Source organism: Macaca nemestrina, chromosome 7, assembly GCF_043159975.1.
Source record: "Macaca nemestrina isolate mMacNem1 chromosome 7, mMacNem.hap1, whole genome shotgun sequence".
Lineage (NCBI taxonomy): Eukaryota > Metazoa > Chordata > Mammalia > Primates > Cercopithecidae > Macaca > Macaca nemestrina.
Window position 1 is genome coordinate 157953985 of NC_092131.1, and position 14519 is coordinate 157968503.

The 14519-nt window shown below is 37.0% G+C and overlaps 1 protein-coding gene and 1 pseudogene across 21 annotated transcripts in view; both read left to right on the forward strand.

The window, feature by feature from the left end:
* LOC105491308 (FERM domain containing 5) overlaps positions 1-14519 on the forward strand; it is a 347868-nt gene that overhangs the window by 129682 nt on the left and 203667 nt on the right. For 3 of the 21 annotated variants that reach the window (XM_071066953.1, XM_071066954.1, XM_071066951.1), the window contains exon 2: positions 13983-14054. The exons of the other annotated variants lie outside the window; for them this stretch is intronic. The gene's annotated coding sequence lies outside the window, so the exon portion shown is untranslated. The remainder of the gene's footprint in view (positions 1-13982; positions 14055-14519) is intronic. 21 annotated transcript variants of the gene reach the window in all.
* Positions 1-14519, forward strand: part of LOC139355451 (actin, cytoplasmic 2-like) — a 218425-nt pseudogene that overhangs the window by 124259 nt on the left and 79647 nt on the right.

The following is a 14519-nucleotide window of genomic DNA, read 5'->3' on the forward strand; positions in this document are numbered from 1 at the left end:
ACTGCTATAAACATGGGTGTACAAATATCCATTGAAGTCCCTGCTTTCAGTTCTTTGGGTATATACTCAGAAGTGCAATTGCTGGATCATATGGGTATAGTTATCATATGGGTATACTTACCCAGATGGGCTTTGTTTTATAGACAAGTTCAATGTTACTCAGGCTGGCCTTGAACTCCTTGGCTCCAATGGATCATCTTGCTTCAGCCTTCCAATTAGTTGGGACTATAGGCCAGCTAGGCCAGCACCCAGCTCAATTGCTGGATCATATGATAATTTTATGTTTACTTTTTTGAGGAACCACTATACTATTTTCCACAATGGCTGCACCATTTTACATTCCCACGAGGAATGTGCAGGCATTCTAATTTCTCCATATCCTTAACAACATTTGTTACATTGTTTGGGGTTTTTTGTTTTTGTTTTTTTTTAAACAATAGTCATCCACATAGGTGTGAAGTGGTATCTTATTGTAATTTTGATATGCATTTTCCTAATGGATTAGTGATTTTGAGTATCTTTTCATATGCTTATTGGCCATCTGTTTATCTTTGATGGAGAAATATCTATTCAAGTCCTTTACCTATTTTTTAATTGGGATATTTTTTGTTATTGGATTATAGGAGTTCTCTGTATAGGTGAATATCAATTGCTTATTAGATATGTGCTTTACAAATATTTTCTCCCATTCTGTGGATTGCCTTTTACTCTGTTGATTATGTCCATTGGCGTACTTTGATAGTGCCCTTTGTTAATTTTGATGAAGTCCAATTTATCTGTTTTTGCTTTGGTGGTCTCTGCTTTCGGTTTCATATCTAAGAAACTTCCAAATCTAATGGCTTGAAATTTTTTCCCCCATTTTCTTCTAAGAGTTGTATAGTTTTGGCTCCTATATGTAGATCTTTGATGCACTTTGAATTAATTTTTGTATATTGTATAATGTAAGGATCCAGGTTTATTCGTTTGCATGTGGATATCCCAAAGCCATTTGTTGAAAAGACTTCCTTTACCCATTAAATGGTCTTGGCATTCTTGTTGAAAAATCATTTGGCCATGGGCTTATTTCACATAGCATAATGTTTTATTTCTGGGCTCTTATTTTATTCCTTTGATCTATATGTCTGTTCTTATGCCAGTACAATACCACACTATTTTGATTATGGTAGCTTTGTAGTGAGTTTTGAAATCAGGAAATGTGAGATATAAATTTGCTCTTCTTTTATAAGATTGTTTTGACTCTGGGATTCTTGAGATTCTATGTGAATTATAGCACAGTGACATACTTTTACTTGTGGTCTTTGAAGTATATTATAGGAAGTCCTCTATGACATTTTTATATAAAAACTCCTTTTGAGGTAATTCCCTCTCGTTCATCTAAGTTTAGGATAAATGGGAGGGTCTGATAATTTAAGCCAGTATAGGGCTACATGGTATTATTTAAACCCTTAGGGGGAATAAAAGATTACAGGATAAAGGATTTGAAAAGATATTTTCTTTCTAGAGAAAAAGGAGGAAACCACATTCGAAAAAACAGTTGTCATGCCTTTTGAATTTTTTAAAAGTTTGATTGGAAAATACTCAGCTATTCAGCATTTGCCTTTAGCAAAGGTTTTAGATTGACTCCCCTCCCACCCATTCTCAATAATCTTATTTTTTGTTTTATAAATGAATAAGCTTGGGGGATTTTATACTGCAGTGTATAACATATGTATGTAATATAGACATAAAAAATACACATAGTTTAACCACTTTAGCAAGCTGTAAAAATCCAAATCTTCAGAGGCTACCTTTTGTTATTTAAGGATGCATAAATCATGGTAACTTTTAGGTAAGTCCTTCTCATCTTCATGAGCTTTATGAAATCTAGCACAGTTACTTTCCATAGCAGATGTTTGATAATTGTTTTTTAGTGAAATTTTAATAATAATAATTTTATGTCTGTTTTTTCCTGTTCAATAATAGGCAGTATTTGAAGGAACTTTTCTGGCTTAGTTACTTCATACATCCAGTCACTTAGTTTTCTCCCCTGTCTATCTGAAGGAAAGGTACTTACTAAATTTGTTAGTGATCACATTTTTTTTGAATTTTCTAGACTCACTCATTTTGATTAAAAGGTAAAAAGTTAGTATTTTCCCATCAATATTTGTATTTATTTGAATTATCAAATTTCTTTTGCTTTGAACCTAAGCATGCTGCAGTCCTTGTTGTCTTCTTTTTTAATCTTGCAGTTATTTATAATTTCTTTCTGTAATCTCTTACAGTTTTGGTTTAGTTTTTTGACAATGCAATTGAATATATTCCCCATGTATTTAAGAATATTTTAAATAAGTGCCCATTTCTTTGTAATGATTTTTCTCAGAAACAAACAAATCCTCAAGCTACTCTAGTAATATTCCTATTCCAGAGTAGTACATCATAGTTCTTGAGAAGAAAAGGAAAAATAATTGTTTCTGTGTGTTTTAAGTGGAAAGTAGTTTCTTTGATTTGCATGAACATTAAGCCATGATAGGTAATGACAGTTTTTTCCTAAAATGTATTCAGTTACCCATTGACATGGATATGTCATAACCTGTTGTCCTTGGCTTATAGATCTCCTCAGGGAAAATGTTCCAAGAGAGTGAGCAAAAGAAATGTTTTCTGGGGAAAGTATCAAGGCGAGAGTGTTGTTATTTCAGACATCACAACATTTCCTTATAGCAGTCTATATCCAAGAATAAATCTGTGCTAGCCAAGCAGATGAATCTGGCATTTCTGAGAATACATGTGATGGTTGAATTGAGATTTTTGGTAACAACTGTGGTCACTCTAAGATACCCATTTCTGAACATCTCAGACTGAGAGATGACTGTGAGAGGTATCATTTTAAGTCTGGAGACCAGAAAACCTCTATACTTGTTCATAGAGCTTTTCATTTATCTGAGTATTTTCCTCTGCTTGTCAGGACTTGTGCTTTCACGAGCTCCTGCTCTCATATCAGGGGAGTGAATAATGGAATTTGGATAGTTTTTTGGTTTTTGAGTTGGAACACTCCTTTTCCTATGGAACGTCTATAGAAAAAATGAGTCAAACAGAGAACGTGCAGGGGAGGCAACTCTGAAAGCTTCCATGGCTATATACATATCTGTTTTCCTTGATTTGCTAAACCCTAAGTTAAAAGGAAACTACTGTCTAAAATAGGGAGATATTCCCTATATTTATACTATCATCTGAGTATTTACAATGAAGTGTTTTGTATTATAAATGTCAAAAAGGTTGAGACAGGACTCACTTTAAGAGGGGAAACTTTTTTAAATGACGGAAATAGTGACTTAATAAACCTACATCTCCTTTAACTCCTTTAATATCTATAATAAACTATGACTGTTCAAGAGTTGAGCAGTCTCTTGTTTGAAGCAATTTATTTGTTTTCCTTCAAAATTGGCACCACTTTAGAATTTCCAGTTGAGATCTACTTGGCTGAGACTTCATTTCCCATCCAATTCATTAAAATCATTGATGTTCAAGCCAAGGAGAGGATATTTTCTGGGTCTACTTATGATGGCTCTGTGTCTAACCAACTATGTTTAGAAACCCTCCAAGGCCTATGTGATTTTTTTAAAAAGAATTTATTATGTGGAATGAAGAAGCAAACATGTTCTATTTTATACTATTCACAGCCAAGTAATCAGCCATTTCCCTCAGGAGTTACTTGTACTAAGAGCTGGCCTGGACAGGGAAAGGCGCTGTAATGGCTGCTTATCACCCAGAGCTGCCCAAGCACTAGCTTCACGCTATAGCTCAGAGGGACCCCAATGGTCTTTTCCTTAGTGCTTAGGGTTTTAGTACTAGACCTCTGAAATGCAGACCTAAGAAATGCCTGGTGATGGCACTAAAGCTGACATCACTGTTAAAAGCAGGCAGGAGGTATTGCACCCCTTGTGAGGAAGTTTTAAAAGTTCCTTGTAGCAACTAGCTTCCCTATTAACAAATAAATAGACTTTCCATAGCAGCTAGAAGGTACCTCACCCCCTTTATTGAACTGTGGCCATGGACTTCTCAATGGTGTCCCTGTAACCCTAAGACCTAGTGAAAAACCTGGCACAGGAAAAAGTATACAGTAAATATTAGATGAAAGAATAGGCAGCAGAATCACTTGAACCCCGGGGGGACGGAGGTTGCAGTGAGCTGAGATGGTGCCACTGCACTCCAGCCTGGGCAACAGAGCAAGACTCTGTCTCAAGAAAAAAAAAAAAAAAAAAAAATTCAGCTCAGTGATTTCCATTTTTTCTCCTGCCAAAGATCATGTTAATTATTTCTGTTTCTCATGGCCTCCATATTTTGAAATATTTATTATTCTGCTTTGATTAAATAATAATTCATTTGTTTCCTAATTTTACTGACCAAAGCCAACCAGGACTTCTGGTCAATATGAGAAAATCACAGTTGGTTAGTACCATAATTTCAGCTCAGAAAAAAAAAAAATGAATATTTTATTTGGGTTGTGTAACAAGCCTTTTGAAATAAAAATAACTTCCAGGCCCAATTATTACTTTTAGGGGGCTTCTATGATTCTGAGCAAGCAGACTAAAATTCAGTAATATTGTCTAAACTATTCATTTTATAGATAAACATGGTAATAATGCTTAAGGAGTTAGGGAGAAATTACTTGTGCAAGGCCAAACTAATTGATTCCCATTTCCCAGTTCAGAGTCTTATTTAGGGTGGATATATAGGATAGGGCTTGGAGAGGGTATTCCAGAATGAGGCCTTAAGTTCCTGGCTCCTTTTTAAGAATAGATGGCGTTGGAGTATTGTTAACATAAATTTGGACAGAATTTATGGATAGAATCCCATTTAACAAATACTATATTATCTCATATCTAGTTATATATAGTATCATTACATATCCTTATGATCTAGCTCACAGTTCATACCAATGTTTTATTGTTGTAAGTTGCAAAATTCTATTAGATTTTTAAAATTTCATATGAATAGGTGTCATAGAGGACTTGTTTTTGTCTGGAAAGAATGTGGGAACACCCTCCTTATGGCCCCAGGAGAGGGAATGGCTTGAGAGTGCATGTTATTAACTTGAGATCAGGACTAGGCATCCATTAGAGAGTGACCCTTTTGGACAGTGGGATCAGCCTTTGTAAGGCCTATAAAGAAAACCAAGGATGAAACTATGCAGTCAGGGCAAGGTCAAGGATTTGAAGTGGATCAAGATTCCTATGTCCATGGTGTTTTGCATTTCTGCTATTATTAACATGTCAGAATGTAATAGGTAGTCAGTATAATTTGATTGTTCCAAAAAAATTAATCACAAGTCCTTATCCATTTAGCAGTCTTCAAATTAATATATTATTTTGCTACATTAATTTATGGACATTTTCTACAGCATTTATGGACAATAATTGTATGCAAACACCCATATCGTTATAAACATTAGTAATAAACTTCAAGGTGTTTGGGCTGAATATTAAGTTTGCTCTTATACATATATGTTTATGTGTGCAGAATGTGTGGAAGGGTCAAGAAAAGGAATTTGAAACTCTGGAACAGGCAAATATACAGGAAATCATGCAATAGGGAGAGGAATACTTAAGGTTTACCTGAAAGATGAACTTTTACTATTTCTTATCTTAAAATTTTTAGTTTTGTTTCTTTAGAGACAGTCTTGCTTTGTTACCCAGGCTGGAGTGCAGTGGTGTGATCAATAGCTCACTCTATCCTTTAACTCCCAGGCTCTGGCAACCCTCCTGCTTCAGCCTCCCAAGTAGCAGGAACTTCCAGTGTGTGCCACCATACCCAACTATTAAAAAAATTTTTTTAAATTGAGATGGAGTCTTACTATGTTGCCCAGGTTGATCTTGAACTCCTGACCTCGAGACATTGTCCCACCTTGGCCTCCCAAAGTGCTGGCATTATAGGTGTGAGCCCTGTGTCCACCCTTGATCTTTTATTTTATTCAGGTATAAAACATAGATAATAAAAGCATAGTTTTTTTTGGTTTTTTTTTGCTAGCACAAATTTGGGACAATTTTGTCTTTGAAAGGGACAATATCTGCCATCTCAAATCATAATCCAATTAGTTGAATGAGGTTCTTTCAATCTGAACACAGTCTTCTTATGATTATTAGTATGACATAAAGGAATACAGTCATGGTATGTTCTGGTGTCCTACAAAAGCAAAAACATCCGGAGCTTTCCACTGCAAAGCTTTATAATGGAGGTAAGCAGTAACCAATTCTAAAGCATTTTAAAGCTGGTTAAATTGTCTGTAACAGCAAACTTTTATTATAATCTTTTTTTTCCACCTTGAGAGGGCAAGGTAGTCTAGCTGTGTTTCAAAATCTCTTACTGTATTAACGAGGGAGAATTACTTGCTACTCTAACAAGTAGCAAAAAGGTGCAAACATTTATATGGTAGTGTGGAGTGAGTTCTTTTCTATCAGGCAGTCCCAAAACACTGAGAGGCATACCCTGTTCTTTATTTTGACTGTTTTATGTCATACTTAGAACTATTAAGTTTTAGAATCTTTAAAAGAGAACGTATGAGGTCAATAGGTCGAAAGCATGTTTTGTCTGTCTGTACAATCAGAACCCTTAAGAAAATTTTTAAAGTTTTAAGAACTTGGCTGGGTGCAGTGGCTCATGCCTGTAATCCCAGCACTTTGGGAGGCCAAGGTGGGTGGATCACCAGAGGTCAAGAGTTCAAGACCAGCCTGGCCAACATGGTGAAACCCCGTCTCTACTAAAAATACAAAAATTAGCCAGGCATGGTGGCGGGCGCCTGTAATCCCAGCTACTCAAGAGGCTGAGGCAGGAGAATCGCTTGAACCCAGGAGGCAGAGGATGCAGTAAGCTGAGATCACATCACTCTACTCCAGCCTGGGCAACAGAGCAAGATTCCATCTCAGCATCAATAGTAAGGAAACATTTTTTGTATACAAGCACTTGTGTATACAGTGGAATATTAAAAGGTTTTAGAAGTATTTTTGTAATTATTAAGAATACAGTCAATGTACTTTGACTAATACAATGAATAACACAAGAGTCCAATGTAGCTTGATAGGCTGAAATGATGGAACAGATGGAAAAGAGTACATTAACCATAAATAAACATAAAATCGTGAACTTAGGTTCCAGAAATCAACTCTGGATACCCATGATGGAGAAGATAGTATGTTATGGGAAGAGACCCCAAGTTTATAATTAGCTGTGAGCTCACTGTAAAGCAAGGTGGTAGAATGTTAGTTACAAACGCTTAAACTGTATTAAGTAGAGAGGAGAGAGTTTTATAGTACACTTGACTATTGTTGCCAGAATTTTAGTTTGTTTTGTTTAGTTTAGACAGGGTCTTGCTTTGTCACCCAGGCTGGAGTGCAGTGGCACAATCATGGCTCACTGCATCCTTGACCTTCTGGGATCCAATGATCTTCCTGCCTCAGCCTCCCTGAGTGCTGAGATTACAGGTGTGAGAACCTTAGTTTTGTGTTCTATTCTGGGGATCAAATTTTAAGAAAGATGCTAACTAGCTAGGGTGTACTCAGAGGAAGGCACCAAGTGGATGTGGGGACTGAAAACTGGCCTGGGAGGATGAATCAGAATAACTGGGTGAAGACATAAGTAAAAGTATAGCTCTTGCTTCTGGGGGAAGAAAGCCTGAGAAATTATTTGATCTGAAATCCTGACTTTCAAGTTGAGGAAACAGGCTCAGAGAGATGTGTCCTGGGTCACATGATGAGACAGGAACAGACTACAGACTAGTTTCCAAACATACCAGACAATGGGATAGCAGGTGCCAAACAGGTGATATGCTGTGCAGAAGAGGGGCCAGACCTTTTCAGTAGCTTAAAAAGGCAGAACCAACACTAGCGTTTGAAAGTTACAGAGATGATTTGGGACAAAAATAGAAGGAACAACTTTCTAGCTATTGTATGGCTGCCTAACGTTGGAATGGATTGCCTTGAAAAGCAGTGAATTACCTATCACTAGCTATGTTCAGGTAAAGGTTGGATAGGATGTTAGGAATGCTGTTGAGTGGTTCTTTTCGTGCAGGAAAGGTTGGACTACACAACCTAATTATGGCCCCTTTTGATTATTAATAATAGCAAACGTTTATTGAGTTTATGGAGCTACCATGTCAAGTGTGGCATATATAAAAATCTCAGGCTGGGCGCGGTGGCTCACGCCTGTAATCCCAGCACTTTGGGAGGCCGAGACGGGCGGATCACGAGGTCAGGAGATCGAGACCATCCTGGCTAGCACAGTGAAACCCCGTCTCTACTAAAAAATACAAAAAAATTAGCCGGGCGAGGTGGCGGGCGCCTGTAGTCCCAGCTACTCGGGAGGCTGAGGCAGGAGAATGGCGTGAACCTGGGAGGCGGAGCTTGCAGTGAGCTGAGATCCGGCCACTGTACTCCAGCCTGGGCGACAGAGCGAGACTCCGTCTCAAAAAAAAAAAAAAAAAAAAAATCTCTTTGATTCTTATAATATTTGAGGAAGCTGAATAGCTGAGGCTCCACAGATTATTTGTCTGAGGTCACACAGTATTGGTGAGGTGAGATTCAAATCTGGAGGTAGTTTTGTTAACTTATGTGTTACAGCTGCAGATCTCTAATTCACATAACTATTAGTTAGATCCATTGTTTTGTGATTTATTCTTTAAGCTTTTGTTCAAGCATTATTTATTCAAGCATTCTGGAACAGAAGCAGACTCTCAATGAGAGGGACTAGCTTGCATTAGGGGATCTGCTTTCTTTCTTTCTTTCTTTCTTTTTCTTACTTTTATTTTAGAAATAAGATTTTGGTCTGTCACCAAGGCTGCTCTTGAACTCCTAGACTCAAGCAATCTTCCCACGTTGGCCTCCCAAAGAGCTGGGATTACAGGCATGAGCCACTGCACCCAGCCCTGGTTTCCTATGGGTTTCAGGTATCATTAATTTACCCTTGGAGGCACTTATGCCATCATAGTCCTTGAGAATAAATCCTCTGGAAATGGTTAGTCATTTGTAGTTCCTAAGCCATTTCAATAATGGTAGAAGTAATATTAAATCACCATGTGTCATTAAGAGACCTTGTGTTCCCAAATCTCCTTACTTCGTATACATTTAAACAATTTCCTTAGTAGTTATAATCCTCATATTATGAATATGAAAACTGCAAGTCAGATTTTGATTTGTCTTGCTTCTCCCTTAACCTGAGCTGTTTTTTAAAAATTAAACTTTTTGAGATAATTGTAGATTTACATGCAGTTGTAAGAAGTAATACAAAGAGGAGAGCCTGTGTATCTTTTACCCAGTTTTTCCCTATGGTAGCATCTTGCAAAACTGCAGTACAATATCATAGTCAAGATACTGACATTGATGCAGTCAGGATATAGAACGTGTTAGTCACCACGAGGATCCCTCCTATTGCCCTTTTATAGACACCTCTCACCTTCCCATCCTTGACACTTGGCAACCACCAATCCTTTTCCCATTTGTATAATTTAGTCATCTTAAGAATATCATATAAATTGAATGATACCATTTATAACTTTTTGGGTTTTTTTTCACTCCACATAATTTCCTGAAGATTAATGTAGGTTGTTGAGTGTATCAACAGTTTGTTTCTTTTTATTGCTGAGTAGTATTCCATGGTATAACAGTTTGTTTAACCTTTACCTGGTAAAGTACATCTGGATTGCTTCCAGTTTTCAGCTATTATGAATAAAGCTGTTATGAACATTTGTGTAAAGGTTTTTGTGTGAGCACAGGTTTTCATTTCTTTGGGATAAATTCCCAGGAAAATAATGCTAGGTTATATGGTAGTTTCATGTTTAGATTTATAAGAAACTGCCAAACTGTTTCCCAGAGTGGCTGTACCATTTTACATTCCCACTGACAGTGTGTAAATAATCCAGTTTCTTTGCATCCTTGCCAGCATTTGGTGTTGTCACTATTTTTTATTTTAGCCATCCTGATAGGTGTGCAGTGATATTTCATGGTTTTAAGTTGCATTTCCCTAATGCTAATGTTATTGAACATCTTTTCATGTACTTATTTGCCATCCGTATATCCTCTTTGGTAAAATGTCTGTGTATGTCTTTTGCCTATTTTCTAATTGGATTGTTTGTATTTTTATTACTGGGTTTTGAAAGAGCCTGGGCTTTATAGATATCAATTTCAGCAATGTGCTATTCATTCCTTGACTCTGCCTTCCTGCCTTCCCAATACCTTATTCACAGTAACCCTCACATCTGACTTGTATGATATATTGTAGCCTGAGAAAATCATGATTCCATTCTGAATAGATCTGGAGCAAAATACAGGTCATCTAAACTTGCTAGCAATCTTTTAAACATAAGATTCACATGTCATAAAATTCATCTCTTTAAAGTATACAAATCATTGTGTTTTAGCATTCACAAAATTGTACAAACATCACCAGTATGTAATTTCAGAACATTTTTATCACTGCAAAAATGAAATCTCATACCCATTTGCAGTCACTCTGCACTCCCATTTTCCCATTCCCTCAGCCCCTGGAAACCACTAATCTACTTTCTCTACCAAATTGCCTATTCTGGACGTTTCATATAAACAGAATTCAGCAATATGTGGCCTTTTGTGCCTGGCTTCTTTCACTTAGCATAATGTTTGAAAGATTCATCCATACTGTAGCATGTATTAATATTAGTACTTCATTTTTATGGCTAAATAATATTCCATTATACAGATATCCCACACTTTGTTTACTCATTCATCAAGTGATAGACATTTAAGTTGCTTCCACTTTTTGGCTATCATGTATAATGCTGCTATGAACATTTGTGTGTGAGTTTTTGTGTGGCTATATGTTTTCATTTCTCTTGGGTATATATCTAGGAATGAAATTAATTGCTGGGTTATATGGTAACTCTATATTTAACTGTTTGAGAAACTGCCAAATTGTTTCCCAAAATGACTGAACCATTTTATATTACCACCAGCAATATGTGAGAGTTCCAGTTTCTTTGCACCCTTAGCAACACTTGTTATTTTTTATTGTGTCCATTTGTGTTTTTTATTATGACCATCCTGGCAGTTAAGGAATAGTTCACTGTGGTTTTGATTTGCATTTCTTTAATGATAAATGATGTTGAGCATCTTTACATGTGTTTATTGGCCATTTGTATTTACTCGAAGAAATATCTATTTCAATCTTTTCCTGTTTTTAAATTGCATTATTTGGTTTTTCATTGCTGAGTTTTAAGAGTTCCTTGTATATTCTGGGTGCCAGATGATTATCAGGTATCAAATTTGCAAATATTTTCTCTCATTTTGTGGGTTGTGTTTTCACTTTTTTGGTAGTGTTTGCTATGGTCTGAATGTTGATATTTCCCTCAAATTTATATATTGGAAATAATCCCCAATGCTATAGTATTAAGAGTTGGAGCCTTTAGGGGGTGATTAGGTCATGAGGGCTCCACCATCATGAATGGGATTAGTATGCTTATAAAAGAGGCTCAAGGAGCTTGTCTCTGCCCTCCACCCTCTGAGGATGCAACAAGGCATGATCCATGAGGAACAGGCCCTCACCATACACCAAATCTGGTGGTGCCTTGATCTTGGACTTCCCAGCCTCCAGAACTGTAAGCAATAAATTATACTGTTTATAAACTACTCAGTTGATGGTATTTTGTTATAGCAGCCTAACACTGTTTAAGTCAGTGTCCTTTGAAGCACAAAAGTCTTTACATTTTGAATATGACCATTTTAACTGTTTTTTATTTGTTGCATTTACTTTGATGTCTTAGCAATATTTTAATCAGTACTTTTTTGCTCATGATTCTATCCCTCTCAATATCTTTTCCAGGTACAACCAATTCATGGCACATACCCAGACTCTCTCCAGTTCTCAATGCAAATGAGCTTACCTCCTATTCTCTGAGAAAGTTGAGATTATTTGCCATAAATTCTTCAACTTCCTCTGTCTCGACTTAATAAGTTTCCATGTATTTTTACTCTTTTCCCTTTTATACTCTCTCTCTCTCTTTTGAAGTACAGGAATTTTCCTTTTCAAAATGAATACGTCCACCTGGTCCATTCCATCCCTCTTCTTCTTGGACTTTAATTCAGTGATTGATCTTTTTCTCCCCCCAGCATCAATAATATTTTGTTCTCTATTAATCTTTCTTTTCTGCCTTCATACAATCTCAGGTCTTTGTTGCCCCTTTAAGGAAAAGAATGGAGGGGGAGCTTTGCCCAATTTTATTTTTCCTTTAAGCTACCAACTTCTTTGTCTCCTTCCCTTTACTTACAATCTTGAAAGAGCAGTTTCACTTCTTCTAAAATATTGTAGTAACCCTCTCAGTGGCCTCCAAGTCCAAAGTCTCCCACTTGGGCTCCTCTTACACACTTGTCATCAGATGAATCTTCCCAAAGTAAAGTTCTTATCACCTAACCCTCCTGCCTAAAAACTTCGATGACTCATTTAATATCAAGTTATCTATAGGACTTTCCAGCCTAATATTCAAAGCCCTTCATAACATGTTCTCTCAACTCTGATAGATCTGAACAACTCATTTTTCCCTGAACACCCCCTTGCCACTAGTTTCCTGCGTAATGCCCGTTCCGCAGAATGCCTGTCTTCCTTCAGTTCTTACTATGGAAATTCTGTGTAAAACTTACTAAATGCCTTGAAGTCTCTGTTGATCATCTCTTCCCCTTCCACCAGAGGGCACTCTCCAATCTTTGAATCCCTACCACATCGTGAACGACTATGTGGCCCTTATTATTTGACCTCGTATTATAGGTTTTGAAAGTAGATTGTGAATTCTCTGAAGGCAGAGACTTACCTATCTGTGGACCTCTCCAGCAGCCATCCAGAGCTGGTAGAGCTAGTAGGTATTGCTTGAATTGATTTATTAAGTTGAGTATTTCTCTTTTTTTTACTTTTTTTTTTTTTTTTTTTTGAGACAGAGCCTATATCTGTCGCCCAGGCTGGAGTGCAGTGGTGCGATCTCGACTCACTGCAACCTCAGCCTCCCGGGTTCACTCCATTCTCCTGCCGAGTAGCTGGGACTACAGGCACCTGCCACAACGCCCAGCTAATTTTTTGTGTTTTTGGTAGAGACGGGGTTTCACCGGGTTAGCCAGGATGGTCTCGATCTCCTGATCTTGTGATCCGCCTGCCTCAGCCTCCCAAAGTGCTGGGATTACAGGCGTGAGCCACTGCCCCTGGCCAAATCGAGTATTTCTTGAATTATTTTGATTTAAATTGAAAACAAGAACCTGGACACCTACATCCATGATGAAAAATCTTGAAAAGATAAAGCAGAAAACATGGGGTAGACAGTGGGAGGTGAAGCTGAGAACGTAATTTATGCGTTAGCTTTACAGCAAATCAGAGCACCTGGAGTTCAAAACCTCATTTTTCTGAGTGTCAGTTTTGTTTTTGAAAAACAATCAGTGCATAGCATATTTACTCTTTAATCTCAAAACACTAAGAGTTAAGAAAAAAAAAAGTGGAACTGGTTGAGTAAAATGATATAAAGTCACCTTATCTGACAAACTGTATCATCTGTTTTGAATGAAGGCCCTACAATTGTTGTGAAAGATGTCATGTTCATCTCCCAATTATGGAGATAAAAAGTAATGAGTTGCAGGAACTTTGCAAACTCTAAAGCACTGCATATAAGTTGACCTTTAAAGTTGAAAAATATTTCTTACAAAATGTAGGTCAATTTATATGCTTACAGACTACTGTTACCTGGTTGGTAGGTGGTAGCGGTCTCTCAGCTGGCTCTTTAAGGATGAGTGGGTCATGAAATCAGTATCACGACCAAAATCAATACATTCTCAAGGATAAACCCAGTTAAAAAGTTTTAAGTCAACCTGTGTACTAGATTGTAATCAACCTCCATCATATGCATAGTGTTATTAACTCTGTTGGGTATTCAAATGAGACTAAATCGATTAAATATTTACCTGTTTGGGTTGGGTGACTAAAGGTGCTTTTGTTTTATTATTTTTTAGGTCTTAATAGGAAAATGATACTCTTCGTTATTTTATCCTTCCTTTTGGGCTCTTTGAATTGATTTCTAAATTGTAAGTTCTTGAAAGCTGAGAAACTGTGCCATATATTTTTGTAAACCCTAGTCCTACCAGGACCTCTTTAGCATTATAATTATTCAGTAGTACCAATAATGATAGTCCTTAATATTTGTTGAGTGCTTACTAAGAGACACTATACTAAGTACTGTATATTCATTATTTCGTTTAATTCTCATAGCAACTTTGTGAGTTATTTCAAAGGAAGAAATGAGACTTAAATAATTTGCCTGAAGTCACACATTGCATAGGTGACTGAGCCAGGTGGTCTGACTCCAGAGCCTATGCTCTTAACCACTACACCATCTTCTTCAATAAATGTCTATTCTCAGTGATGCTAATTAGAACCAAGCTGTGCGCATGGCATATGTGCAGTGACATCCTGTCTATGTTTTTATTGTGTAATATACCCAGGATACTGTAAGCCCGCAGCTGGTGTCCATTAATGATAATGGTGTGGGA